Raw genomic sequence first — 14,703 nt, 5'->3', positions numbered from 1 at the left:
AAAGAGGGTTTCAACACTTAAAATTGTGTGCTGCTCACAAAACATACATAAAAATCCTAAAAAAAATTAGGGATATGAATACCCTTTTCAAAAATAGAGATTATTCCACCACGTTTAGCCCTCCACCATATGCCAAACACCCAAAACACAAAAATGCTAAAAACTAAAGCTAGAAGTAGTTTTTGAACCCTGTTTTGCAAAATCTTGCATAAATTTCTTTCTAGAGCACACCATCACCTCCAATTGCACCAAGAGTAATGTAGGAACATTCTCTACCACTTTCCATACTTGGTTTCACATTTTCAATCACCCAACATGTGATATGTTGCTGGTTACAGTGATATTTCCACTAGCCAAGACACTTTTCTTGCCTAGGGCATCAACAAACAATTGTTTTCCTTCATATTTAAGAGCCCTTCTTTTTTTAACATAATGTAAATTGTATCTTCCTCCAAATCCCACAGCATTCATGAGGTTTCAATGGTGGAAAATGGAGAAAGAGTCCATTTAATTCAAACTGCTGTTATAAACTAGAAAACTGGCAAAAACCTCAAAAAACTTATGTACAGTATTAACAAAGCTTGTACTATCAACTTGAGCACATGAAAAAGATTAAAAATAATGCATATAACTATTCCAAACAAGAAAAACCAGACTTCCAACCATATTCAACACCAAAATGCTCATTTACCAAGTGGCTACCATGAAAAAATGCACACAAAATCTATACATGTATGGCCACTAAACTTGCCAACCCCTAAAACTGATCAAGAATGGACTTATATAGGTGTTTCCAACCTATTTTGGTCATTCTCAAACCCCTAACTAACTCTTTGCACTCATTTTCAACTTTGTAAGAAAAGTTGCAAAAAGTTGCAAAATTGCAATTTTGCAACTTTTGCAATTTTTGCCATAACTCAAAATTCTTAACAAATGAGTTCACCAAACTTGGTAATGGTTCATATTAGGTTGATTTAGACATTCCAAGATGTTTTTTGACCCTTGGTCAACTTTCCTACCACTTAGGTCAACCTAACCCCTGTTGAGAAACTTTTTGGCATAACAACAACTTAGGAACAAAAACCCACTTAGCAACTAATGAAACCTTACCTAAGGACCTATTAGGTCTTATTAAACCACTAGTGATGTGGCTATAATCACTACAAGCCAAAATTATAAGAAAGAAGCACTAGGTACAAACTAGCCTACCTAGGTGCTCTTGCACCAGATAATGTACTCATAAGACCAAGTATAATTCTTAGTTAAGTGTTTTTGACACTCATGTTAAAGGGGGAGATTGTTGGTCTCAGAATGGTTTTGACAATTGAGTGTCAACACACTTAACAAATTTTCATATAGAAACCAAGTACACTATATATGCCAAGCCATAGTATGTGTCAAGCCAGAGTTCAAATAGGTGTCGAGTGATCTTCAAGTACTAAGTAATCTTCAGGTGCTAAGTGAAGATCAAGTGTCGAGTGTGATATAGGTGCCAAGTGACTTCAAATGCCGAGTGAACCATATGTTCTAAGTGATATATAGGTTTCAAGTGATAGTTGATGTTGAACAAGCTAGAATGCAATAGGTGCTAAGAAAACTAGAATCATATATGTGTCGAGCACCAATAATCTAGTAAGTGTTGAGTAACATAGAATCAACATATGAGTTTGTGCCTTCACAAACTCAGATGTAAATCATTTTTGGATGAATCATGAAGAGATTAAAAGATAAGATCAAATATTTTATATTTCCTATGCAATCAACATGCAACCAATAAGAAAAATGGAGAAGGCATGCAACCAATAAGAAAAGTGCAAGGAATGAGTAGGAATTAAAGATTCAATATGGATCATAGATCCATACCTAACCCTAAGTCTTTGAAATCTTTAAAAGGAGGATGAAACTCTATTAGATGCGTGGATGAGAGTAGTGCATGGGTAAAATATAGCAAAATTTAGAGGGAAATGTGAAAAGACTTAAAGGAACAGATCATCATTGCATATCCAATTGATCATAATAGAGCAAGGGCATCAAACAAATATTAGATCTCAGAGGATCAAGATTAGAGAGAGCATATCAAGTGTATGAATTTAGCAATCAAGGATTGTAAGCTATCAGGTTTATTAGTCTAATACTCTCTAGCACTTGTATTAGAAGGAAAATCCTATGTTGATAGGTTAGCTGAATAATTAGGTTGTAGACCCTTTGAAAAGGTGATAAAATCCTTTAACAGGGTGACAATTCATGTAAAGTGTTTGTAAATTCTTTGAATAGCCCACTATGGATACAGTGTAAAAGCCTTTAATAGGGTAGATCATCAGAAGTGATCAAACATTATTGCTGCAGTAATTTTGTGGGTATCATGCCCACCTTAGTTTTACCTTCTCATTTTAGAGGGTTTCTGGGTTACCAAATTTGGTGTTATGTGTTGTGATGCATGTGTTTACTTTATGGTTGTTTGATATGTTTACATGCATGAAGTTTATTTTTAGTTAAAATTTTTTAAGGTTAAAGTGTGATACTTCTAATTCACCCCCACCTCCCTCACCCCCTCTCAGAAGTATTCTTCCCATTTGATTATTCCAACATGGATAGTCTTGGCTCAGTTCTTGTAACTACATTTTGTCTCTTAGCTTTAGTGTCAAAGATGCTTCTGCAAATGTCAAAGACGCTTCTGCAGCAACAAGATCTAAGACAAACCTCCAACATCTGCAAACACTCAATAAATATATCAATGCCAAAAAACTCCCACTCAACCGTGGTACCAAGCCACCTATGGCATCATAAAATCCATCCTCTCCAAACCAAGAAGATATAAACCAAACCAGGAACTAATCCTGCACTATCACCCCATCACTGTCACAAGCTCCCACTAAACCGTGTATCCAAGCTATCCATGACATAATGATGAAAAACTATCTTCTAACTATGAGAATCAACCAAGGCATCAAACCATCAAAGAACTCAAAGTGCACATCATGAGCTCCTCAAAAGAAACCAAATAACCATGATCCTCAACCAAGAAGATATACCACCATAACTATATCAGAAATCCAAGCTAATGAACATCAAGGATGTACCTGTATATCCAATCATGTCATGCCAAAATCTATGACACCATGATCACATCCATGAACCGAGCATCAGGCTCTCAATATGTCCAACCTGTCAGCATAGTCAACCACAATCCTCCACCATGACTGTACCTGGTAACAACATCTCATCCCTTCTACATGAAGAATAAAATCAGAAAATTATGTGACTCAAGGCATAGACAACCCAAATCCAAGCCACCAATCTGAATATGCATCAATAATGAAAGATCAATGGGTAAAGACAACCCATAACCAAGCTATAAATGCAACCTGTAAGTATAGACCGCTTACAACATCGCACAACTTGTAGATCCAACAAGTCATCACGCATATCCAAATCCAAACACTGATAACCATATCATCATGAGACCAATCTGAATATGAACTGAGTATACAATGACATCAAAACTTAAATCTCCAATGCCATAAACTCACAATGTTACCATAGTCAAAATATACTTATAAAATGTTTAGATCAACATATCAACAAATAAATCATGCCAAACCTACACCAAATCTAAACCAATGTGTAGAGCTCTCCAAGAGCTTTCCGTTGTCTACTTGAAGTCCAAAATTTGACTCCGTATGCCCAAGTTATGCCCTAATCCGTGCTCAAAATAAACAACATCTGACTTTAGGGCTCTCAAATCCTGACAAAATTTTAAAATCACAGAACCAAACCTACACCATGTTGTAGTGCTCTGAACTAACTTTCCAACACCTATAAGAACTCTGAAATCTGATATTCTGAGAGAAAGTTATGGTCATTTTACTAAGACAGTCTTTTTACCATTTTCAGTACGATTTTTCATTTTTTATTTTTTCAGTGACGAAAATTCTGACGGGATTAAATTTGACTTCCATCATGGGCTGAAACTAAAAAACTCTTTCATTTCCTCTAAACATGGCCAAACTAGGGCATATTATATATCAAAATTTTTGAAAATGTTGACTCGGATCCAATGGTGAGATCTATTTTTACCCAGGAGGTCATTTTTGTAAGTTACCCCCCAAAACCCTCATTTAAATGAAACATCTGAAAAATCTTTTTTTGTCCAACAATTTCACATGCCCAAATCTTTTAACATCTCATCATAACAGCAAATCCAAAACCCTAAGATCTGCAATAAATTATTCATATATCTTGCCCTTTTCTTTTATCCTCTCATGCATTCCCATGGATTCAATCTAGGGTACAATAATAAAACCATAGCTCTGATACCACTTGTAAGGAAACTCGGCAATAAAGAATATAACCGTTTCCACATAACCCATAGTAGATCTAAAATAAATACGGAATTAAAATCCACATGCAAGAGAATAGAAAACATACCCACAAAATTGTGACACAAGATATACCCTTGGAAACCCTCATTGAGGGAAAAAACCCAACCTCCAAAAGCATCCATCACCATGTATTATTCAGCAAAAATACCATTTCCATACAACCATGGAAGCCTTCATGGCCATAGCCACAACCAAGCAAACTATGTGAACAAGCATGAATCCACACATCCCATGCCATGCTTTCAACCTTCACAAATGCTCCCTTGGCTAACCTATCAAGCCTTGTCCCGCTCGACTCTTGCCTTTTGTCTTCTCCTTGTCACTCTCACTCTCTCTACAATAACTACCCTTGTGGCTGCTTATATAGTAGCAAGTCCCACAAAACCACCAAGTGGTATTACATAAACCATGTGCTAAAACCATGTGCTACCTAACCCACTGACCCCACATTTAATATTGGACATTTAATTCTTTTCCCCAATATTAAATAATTACATGAAATATTTTCACAATGTTACAATACAACTCATCAAGAATATTCTATGGGAATCTTTACATGTTGCACGTCCATCTAGGCACAACATTACATAATAAAATAAAATAATAAAATAACAATATTATGCAATGTGTGCAACACCCATTATCTCAACAGTTAGGGTTCCTAGTGGATCAACATGCTCCACTATAATGGAAGATTATGCATGATCTCCAAGTCCTCCGAGGTGTAGCTTCATCAAAATTTTCCATGCAGGAAAGTTCTCTATTGAGCTTAGGTACTTCTCTTTTTGACATCCTGATCTTTGTACTTTTAGTACCTTAAAACTAGTCCTCTTAAGAAGATGGCTTTGATACTAATTGTTGGAATTTTTTTGGAATAACTAAGAGGGGCTGAATCAGTTATTCAAGGTCTAGATGTACAAAATAAAACCTTTCTCATAATTTAGTGAATCCATAAAACATTCATACCCATGCATGCATTCATTGTGTGTCACCTAAAACTTATATGTTACTGCCAAATAAACTTGCAGAAATGTAAAGCATGAAATAAAACACATTCATTAGCACATTTGACATAATGATTTAATGTGGAAACCCAATTTGAGAAAAATCACCAGTAACATGCTACTCCTTTTTCACTCTTCTGAAGTGATGCCCTGTGAAAAGCCAACCTTGTTAAAGGTTACACCACACACTATTAAATGTGACCCGATTAAGGGATTTCAATCACCCTATTAAAAGTGAGCCTTGTTAGAGCACTTTAGGCCCTTCACTTGGAATGCCACCTTATTAAATGATTTTCTAATGATTGTCATATCAACCTTAATCCAAAGGATTTTCCCTAGACTGATATAATTGTTAGAGAGTAATAGTAGAGCTTTGATCTGATACCACTTACAACTTCACTTGTAAATTACATATCTATGTTTAGTCCTTAATTATACTTGGCTTTCATTCTTTGCAGCTCTAGTAGCTTGTTCACCCTTCAAGTATTTATCTCCTTAAGCCTTCTTGCTTAGCATGCCATTGCAAACACTTCTCTTGGATCACTTGATGAAGAAAAACCCTTTCTCCTTCTCCTCCTTAGGTTCTCACACAAAACTCTCCAACGCTTTTGCTTCATGACTAGGCATTCCTATATACATGAAATTAGAACATTTTCCTACTCATTATCCATCATCTAAATTAGGGTTTTGGATGGATTAGGTAGGATACAATGTATCTACCTCATATGTTGTCTTCTCTAAAAACTTCTCTTAGAATCCATTTGAATTCACCTCCAAAATGGTTTACACAAAACTGTGTGCCACCAGCTCATCAATCTTATCTTCCTCCTAGCTCACAAGTTCCAAGAAAAAAAACTTGTCAACTTTCATTTGGTGAATCTTCAATCTTTGTCATAATGTAGTAGCTTGACATTATCAATCTTTTGATGCTCGACACATATTGCATCACTCAGCATTAACTAGATTTAACTAGTGCTTGACATCAACTAAAATTTACTCAACATCTACTATCTTGCTTGACATCCACTAGAATTTTATTTCACTCAGCTACAACTAACTTTTTGCTTGGCTTGTACTAACTTTTCTTAGAACTACTATCCTCTTGGTCAAGCTTAGCAGACAAACTTTATTTAACTTATTCTTCTAAATTTTCTAAGTGTAGCCAACAATTTTGTAACTTTAAGTAGATCATCAATACATCATGTCATTGTTGGAATTCACAAGTCGGAAGTATAATTCTGAGAGGGTGGGGGGGAGTAAATTAGAAGTACCAAACTTTAAGCTATACAAATTTTAACTGAAATCAATACATGCACATATAATTACATGAAATATTAAATAATTACATGAAATATTTTCACAATGTTACAATACAACTCATCAAGAATATTCTATGGGAATCTTTACATGTTGCACGTCCATCTAGGCACAACATTACATAATAAAATAAAATAATAAAATAACAATATTATGCAATGTGTGCAATACCCATTATCTCAACAATCTCCCACTTGTTGTATACATTGCACAGGGTCAATCCGTAGCCACATAAATGAACAATGGAACAATCCCTCCCAGCACATCCACCATCATGGATCAAAATACACCAAGTGCTCCATCTTGGTACCAGCAACAAAATCAAAGTATCCAGCATCTCGAACATGAATGATCTCACCTCCTATTATGCCACTCCCACTGGACATACATAGAAGCCATCCAAAGAGAAAGCCACCTATCACATTAGAAGATCATAAAATCTTGTACCAACTGAAATTCCAAGCACAATAACCTGATCCAAAGGTAATCACATGTATCTGTAGTTGTCAAAATATCCATAGCTGAAATAGCACCCACAGCAAGTGCCAAACCCATCCAACTATCCATACCTCAAAGGTATAACAAGTGAATCTCATATCACCAACATATCCAATCTATAACCTGCAATCACAAGCCTCAAGAGTAATACCTACCACATATATACCAAGAAGCTCGCACTGCAAAAGATAATGTCAAATCTATAACCAATCCACTCAACACATCTCAAAGAAGTGAATCCATGTAGTATCAAGGACATCCACAATACATAAACTGATATCCTGCAAGAACAACTCTCATAACAAGTCTCCAATGCTCTCCCAAGTTCTCCACAACCAACAGAGGAAAGAGATAAAGAAATAACCATGTCATCTCTCACATGACATGCCTGAGCACAAACCAGTGATCACAATCTCTAACCAATCTCAAATCCAATGTAGGCAAAACCGAACATCCAAGAAGATAAACAAGACTAGAGAAACCATGCAAATCATAACCTGTATCATGTCCTTCTACACACACCTCTAGATGTAAACTGTGCAAGTATGATCTCCTCCATAAAACCCCAAGAAGAAGCCTCAACAACACCCAAACCATACCATATAACTAATCATGGATGTAAGCCTCTCTCAAGAAGATCAAACTCAATAAAACCATTCCTAAATCAAGGAATAACCATTTCTAATCCAAGGAAAATGCCCAATATAAAACCATCTCCCAAACTCAACCAGCATAACAACATATGCACATGGAGATAACCAATGCTAAACCATCTCTCAAATGAACCCTCCAGAACTAACTCATGAACCATAGCTCAAGATCCATATCCATGAAAGATAAGCATAAATATAATGCAACTGAGAGAAAATAATGGGCTATACCTCTCAAGTAGCAAACTGCTAAGTAGACCAAGAGTGGGGAATGAGAATGTTCATCAAGATACCCAAGTCTCCAACCAAGACTCATCTAAGAACAATCTCCTCTCAAGTCCATATCAGGTGACTGCCCCTCGGACTTCCTGTTGAAACCATCAACCGTCCCAACAAATACTTCTCTATTCCAAGAGAAATCAATGTCACCACCATCTCTAAGTATCCATGAGCACTTGTAACCAATCAATCCATGCCAACTCCAAATGCAACATAGAAATATCATTAAGTATCCAGCTTATGATCAGTGTACTCAATACCAAGAAACTAAACCAAGATCAATGTCAAAGTTCCAACCATGGCCTCAAGAACATAAACATGACAACATGATCTTACCATCTCAACTAAAGAGATAACATGCTCCATATGAACATACCATAACATGTCACAACTCTAAATGCGTATCAAGAGTATACCATGACATAATAATAAAACCATCTTCATACCAAGGATAACATGCCAAATAAAAGCATAAACCACACCTTTGCCAAGAACCCTATGAGTCCTCAAGATGACACCATCTCCACACACCATGAAGAAAACCATCTCCACACACCATGAAGAAAAACAAGTGCACCATGCAAATGTCAAAGACGCTTCTGCAGCAACAAGATCTAAGACAAACCTCCAACATCTGCAAATACTCAATAAATATATCAATGCCAAAAAACTCCCACTCAACCGTGGTACCAAGCCACCTATGGCATCATAAAATCCATCCTCTCCAAACCAAGAAGATATAAACCAAACCAGGAACTAATCCTGCACTGTCACCCCATCACTGTCACAAGCTCCCACTAAACCATGTATCCAAGCTATCCATGACATAATGATGAAAAACTATCTTCTAACTATGAGAATCAACCAAGGCATCAAACCATCAAAGAACTCAAAGTGCACATCATGAGCTCCTCAAAAGAAACCAAATAACCATGATCCTCAACCAAGAAGATATACCACCATAACTATATCAGAAATCCAAGCTAATGAACATCAAGGATGTACCTGTATATCCAATCATGTCATGACAAAATCTATGACACCATGATCACATCCATGAACCGAGCATCAGGCTCTCAATATGTCCAACCTGTCAGCATAGTCAACCACAATCCTCCACCATGACTATACCTAGTAACAACATCTCATCCCTTCTACATGAAGAATAAAATCAGAAAATTATGTGACTCAAGGCATAGACAACCCAAATCCAAGCCACCAATCTGAATATGCATCAATAATGAAAGATCAATGGGCAAAGACAACCCATAACCAAGCTATAAATGCAACCTGTAAGTATAGATTGCTTACAACACCGCACAACTTGTAGATCCAACAAGTCATCACGCATATCCAAATCCAAACACTGATAACCATATCATCATGAGACCAATCTGAATATGAACTGAGTATACAATGACATCAAAACTTAAATCTCCAATGCCATAAACTCACAATGTTACCATAGTCAAAATATACCTATAAAATGTTTAGATCAACATATCAACAAATAAATCATGCCAAACCTACACCAAATCTAAACCAATGTGTAGAGCTCTCCAAGAGCTTTCCATTGACTACTTGAAGTCCAAAATTCGACTCCGTATGCCCAAGTTATGCCCTAATCTGTGCTCAAAATAAACAACATCTGACTTTAGGGCTCTCAAAACCTGAAAAAATTTTAAAATCACAGAACCAAACCTACACCATGTTGTAGTGCTCTGAACTAACTTTCCAACGCCTATAAGAACTCTGAAATCTGATATTCTTAGAGAAAGTTATGGTCATTTTACTAAGACAGTCTTTTTACCATTTTCAGTACGATTTTTCATTTTTTATTTTTTCAGTGACGAAAATTCCGACGGGATTAAATTTGACGGCCATCATGGGCTGAAACTAAAAAACTCTTTCATTTCCTCTGAACATGGCCAAACTAGGGCATATTATATATCAAAATTTTTGAAAATGTTGACTCGGATCCAATGGTGAGATCTATTTTTACCCAGGAGGTCATTTTTGTAAGTTACCCCCCAAAACCCTCATTTAAATGAAACATCTGAAAAATCTTTTTTTGTCCAACAATTTCACATGCCCAAATATTTTAACATCTCATCATAACAGCAAATCCAAAACCCTAAGATCTGCAATAAATTATTCATATATCTTGCCCTTTTCTTTTATCCTCTCATGCATTCCCATGGATTCAATCTAGGGTTACAATAATAAAACCATAGCTCTGATACCACTTGTAAGAAAACTCGGCAATAAAGAATATAACTGTTTCCACATAACCCATAGTATATCTAAAATAAATATGGAATTAAAATCCACATGCAAGAGAATAGAAAACATACCCACAAAATTGTGACACAAGATATACCCTTGGAAACCCTCATTGAGGGAAAAAACCCAACCTCCAAAAGCATCCATCACCATGTATTATTCAGCAAAAATACCATTTCCATACAACCATGGAAGCCTTCATGGCCATAGCCACAACCGAGCAAACTATGTGAACAAGCATGAATCCACACATCCCATGCCATGCTTTCAACCTTCACAAATGCTCCCTTGGCTAACCTATCAAGCCTTGTCCCGCTCGACTCTTGCCTTTTGTCTTCTCCTTGTCACTTTCACTCTCTCTACAATAACTACCCTTGTGGCTGCTTATATAGTAGCAAGTCCCACAAAACCACCAAGTGGTATTACATAAACCATGTGCTAAAACCATGTGCTACCTAACCCACTGACCCCACATTTAATATTGGACATTTAATTCTTTTCCCCAATATTAAATAATTACATGAAATATTTTCACAATTTTACAATACAACTCATCAAGAATATTCTATGGGAATCTTTACATGTTGCACGTCCATCTAGGCACAACATTACATAATAAAATAAAATAATAAAATAACAATATTATGCAATGTGTGCAACACCCATTATCTCAACAGTTAGGGTTCCTAGTGGATCAACATGCTCCACTATAATGGAAGATTATGCATGATCTCCAAGTCCTCCGAGGTGTAGCTTCATCAAAATTTTCCATGCAGGAAAGTTCTCTATTGAGCTTAGGTACTTCTCTTTTTGACATCCTGATCTTTGTACTTCTAGTACCTTAAAACTAGTCCTCTTAAGAAGATGGCTTTGATACTAATTGTTGGAATTTTTTTGGAATAACTAAGAGGGGCTGAATCAGTTATTCAAGGTCTAGATGTACAAAATAAAACCTTTCTCATAATTTAGTGAATCCATAAAACATTCATACCCATGCATGCATTCATTGTGTGTCACCTAAAACTTATATGTTACTGCCAAATAAACTTGCAGAAATGTAAAGCATGAAATAAAACACATTCATTAGCACATTTGACATAATGATTTAATGTGGAAACCCAATTTGAGAAAAATCACCAGTAACATGCTACTCCTTTTTCACTCTTCTGAAGTGATGCCCTGTGAAAAGCCAACCTTGTTAAAGGTTACACCACACACTATTAAATGTGACCCGATTAAGGGATTTCAATCACCCTATTAAAAGTGAGCCTTGTTAGAGCACTTTAGGCCCTTCACTTGGAATGCCACCTTATTAAATGATTTTCTAATGATTGTCATATCAACCTTAATCCAAAGGATTTTCCCTAGACTGATATAATTGTTAGAGAGTAACAGTAGAGCTTTGATCTGATACCACTTACAACTTCACTTGTAAATTACATATCTATGTTTAGTCCTTAATTATACTTGGCTTTCATTCTTTGCAGCTCTAGTAGCTTGTTCACCCTTCAAGTATTTATCTCCTTAAGCCTTCTTGCTTAGCATGCCATTGCAAACACTTCTCTTGGATCACTTGATGAAGAAAAACCCTTTCTCCTTCTCCTCCTTAGGTTCTCACACAAAACTCTCCAACGCTTTTGCTTCATGACTAGGCATTCCTATATACATGAAATTAGAACATTTTCCTGCTCATTATCCATCATCTAAATTAGGGTTTTGGATGGATTAGGTAGGATACAATGTATCTACCTCATATGTTGTCTTCTCTAAAAACTTCTCTTAGAATCCATTTGAATTCACCTCCAAAATGGTTTACACAAAACTGTGTGCCACCAGCTCATCAATCTTATCTTCCTCCTAGCTCACAAGTTCCAAGAAAAAAAACTTGTCAACTTTCATTTGGTGAATCTTCAATCTTTGTCATAATGTAGCAGCTTGACATTATCAATCTTTTGATGCTCGACACATATTGCATCACTCAGCATTAACTAGATTTAACTAGTGCTTGACATCAACTAAAATTTACTCAACATCTACTATCTTGCTTGACATCCACTAGACTTTTATTTCACTCAGCTACAACTAACTTTTTGGTTGGCTTGTACTAACTTTTCTTAGAACTACTATCCTCTTGGTCAAGCTTAGCAGACAAACTTTATTTAACTTATTCTTCTAAATTTTCTAAGTGTAGCCAAAAATTTTGTAACTTTAAGTAGATCATCAATACATCATGTCATTTTTGGAATTCACAAGTCGGAAGTATACTTCTGAGAGGGTGGGGGGGAGTAAATTAGAAGTACCAAACTTTAAGCTATACAAATTTTAACTGAAATCAATACATGCACATATAATTACATGAAATATTAAATAATTACATGAAATATTTTCACAATGTTACAATACAACTCATCAAGAATATTCCATGGGAATCTTTACATGTTGCACGTCCATCTAGGTACAACATTACATAATAAAAGAAAATAATAAAATAACAATATTATGCAATGTGTGCAACACCCATTATCTCAACAATCTCCCACTTGTTGTATACATTACACAGGGTCAATCCGTAGCCACATAAATGAACAAGGGAACAATCCCTCCCAGCACATCCACCATCATGGATCAAAATACACCAAGTGCTCCATCTTGGTACCAGCAACAAAATCAAAGTATCCAGCATCTCGAACATGAATGATCTCACCTCCTATTATGCCACTCCCACTGGACATACATAGAAGCCATCCAAAGAGAAAGCCACCCAACCTGTCACATTAGAAGATCATAAAATCCTGTACCAACTGAAATTCCAAGCACAATAACCTAATCCAAAGGTAATCACATGTATCTGTAGTTGTCAAAATATCCATAGCTGAAATAGCACCCACAGCAAGTGCCAAACCCATCCAACTATCCATACCTCAAAGGTATAACAAGTGAATCTCATATCACCAACATATCCAATCTATAACCTGCAATCACAAGCCTCAAGAGCAATACCTGCCACATGTATACCAAGAAGCTCGCACTGCAAAAGATAATGTCAAATCTATAACCAATCCACTCAACACATCTCAAAGAAGTGAATCCATGTAGTATCAAGGACATCCACAATACATAAACTGATATCCTGCAAGAACAACTCTCATAACAAGTCTCCAATGCTCTCCCAATTTCTCCACAACCAACAGAGGAAAGAGATAAAGAAATAACCATGTCATCTCTCACATGACATGCTTGAGCACAAACCAGTGATCACAATCTCTAACCAATCTCAAATCCATTGTAGGCAAAACTGAACATCCAAGAAGATAACCAAGACTAGAGAAACCATGCAAATCATAACCTGTATCATGTCCTTCTACACACACCTCTAGATGTAAACTGTGCAAGTATGATCTTCTCCATAAAACCCCAACAAGAAGCTTCAACAACACCCAAACCATACCATATAACTAATCATGGATGTAAGCCTCTCTCAAGAAGATCAAACTCAATAAAACCATTCCTAAACCAAGGAATAACCATTCGTAATCCAAGAAAAATGCCCAATATAAAACCATCTCCCAAACTCAACCAGCATAACAACATATGCACATGGAGATAACCAATGCTAAACCATCTCTCAAATGAACCCTCTAGAACTAACTCATGAACCATAGCTCAAGATCCATATCCATGAAAGATAAGCATAAATATAATGCAACTGAGAGAAAATAATGGGCTATACCTCTCAAGTAGCAAACCGCTGAGTAGACCAAGAGTTACCATTATCCTTAATATTATCACAAATGTTCTCTAAATTAGATTTAGATGCATGACTTACCACCTTTAATTGGTTTATGTCCTCTAAGTCAGTCTTCTCTTCATCAGAGTTGGGTTGAACATATTTTCTTCTCAACTTTTTCTTTGCTGGATCTTGTTGCTCTATTGTCTTCTTCTTCTATTTGGCCTACTCTTTGTCTTACTAAGAGGTTTCCCTAGTGCTTGCTCTTGTTGTGGGTTTGGCAGGGCTTGGCTTGGAAACTTTCTTGGGCTTTACAACTGGTTTGGTGGAGGCTTTTTTTTTCTTTGGCTGAGGTTTGCTAGGTTCTTCCTTGGCTTCCTATTCCTTAGTACCTTCTTCTATTTCTACACCCATGACTTGTGTCAAGGCAAGTGGCCCTTAATTCTACTCTACTTCTTCATCATCTTCCTCTTCATCATCCTCTTCACCTTTTGTAGTGCCTTCATCAAATCTGGCCTTTAGCTTCTTCAGCAGTCTATCTTTCTTTTTCAAAAATGATGTTG

This window comes from Cupressus sempervirens, chromosome 8 (assembly GCF_028749045.1).
Source record: "Cupressus sempervirens isolate cs-2001-9-10 chromosome 8, ASM2874904v1, whole genome shotgun sequence".
Taxonomy (NCBI): Eukaryota; Viridiplantae; Streptophyta; class Pinopsida; order Cupressales; family Cupressaceae; genus Cupressus; species Cupressus sempervirens.
Note: the sequence above shows the minus strand (reverse complement) of the source record.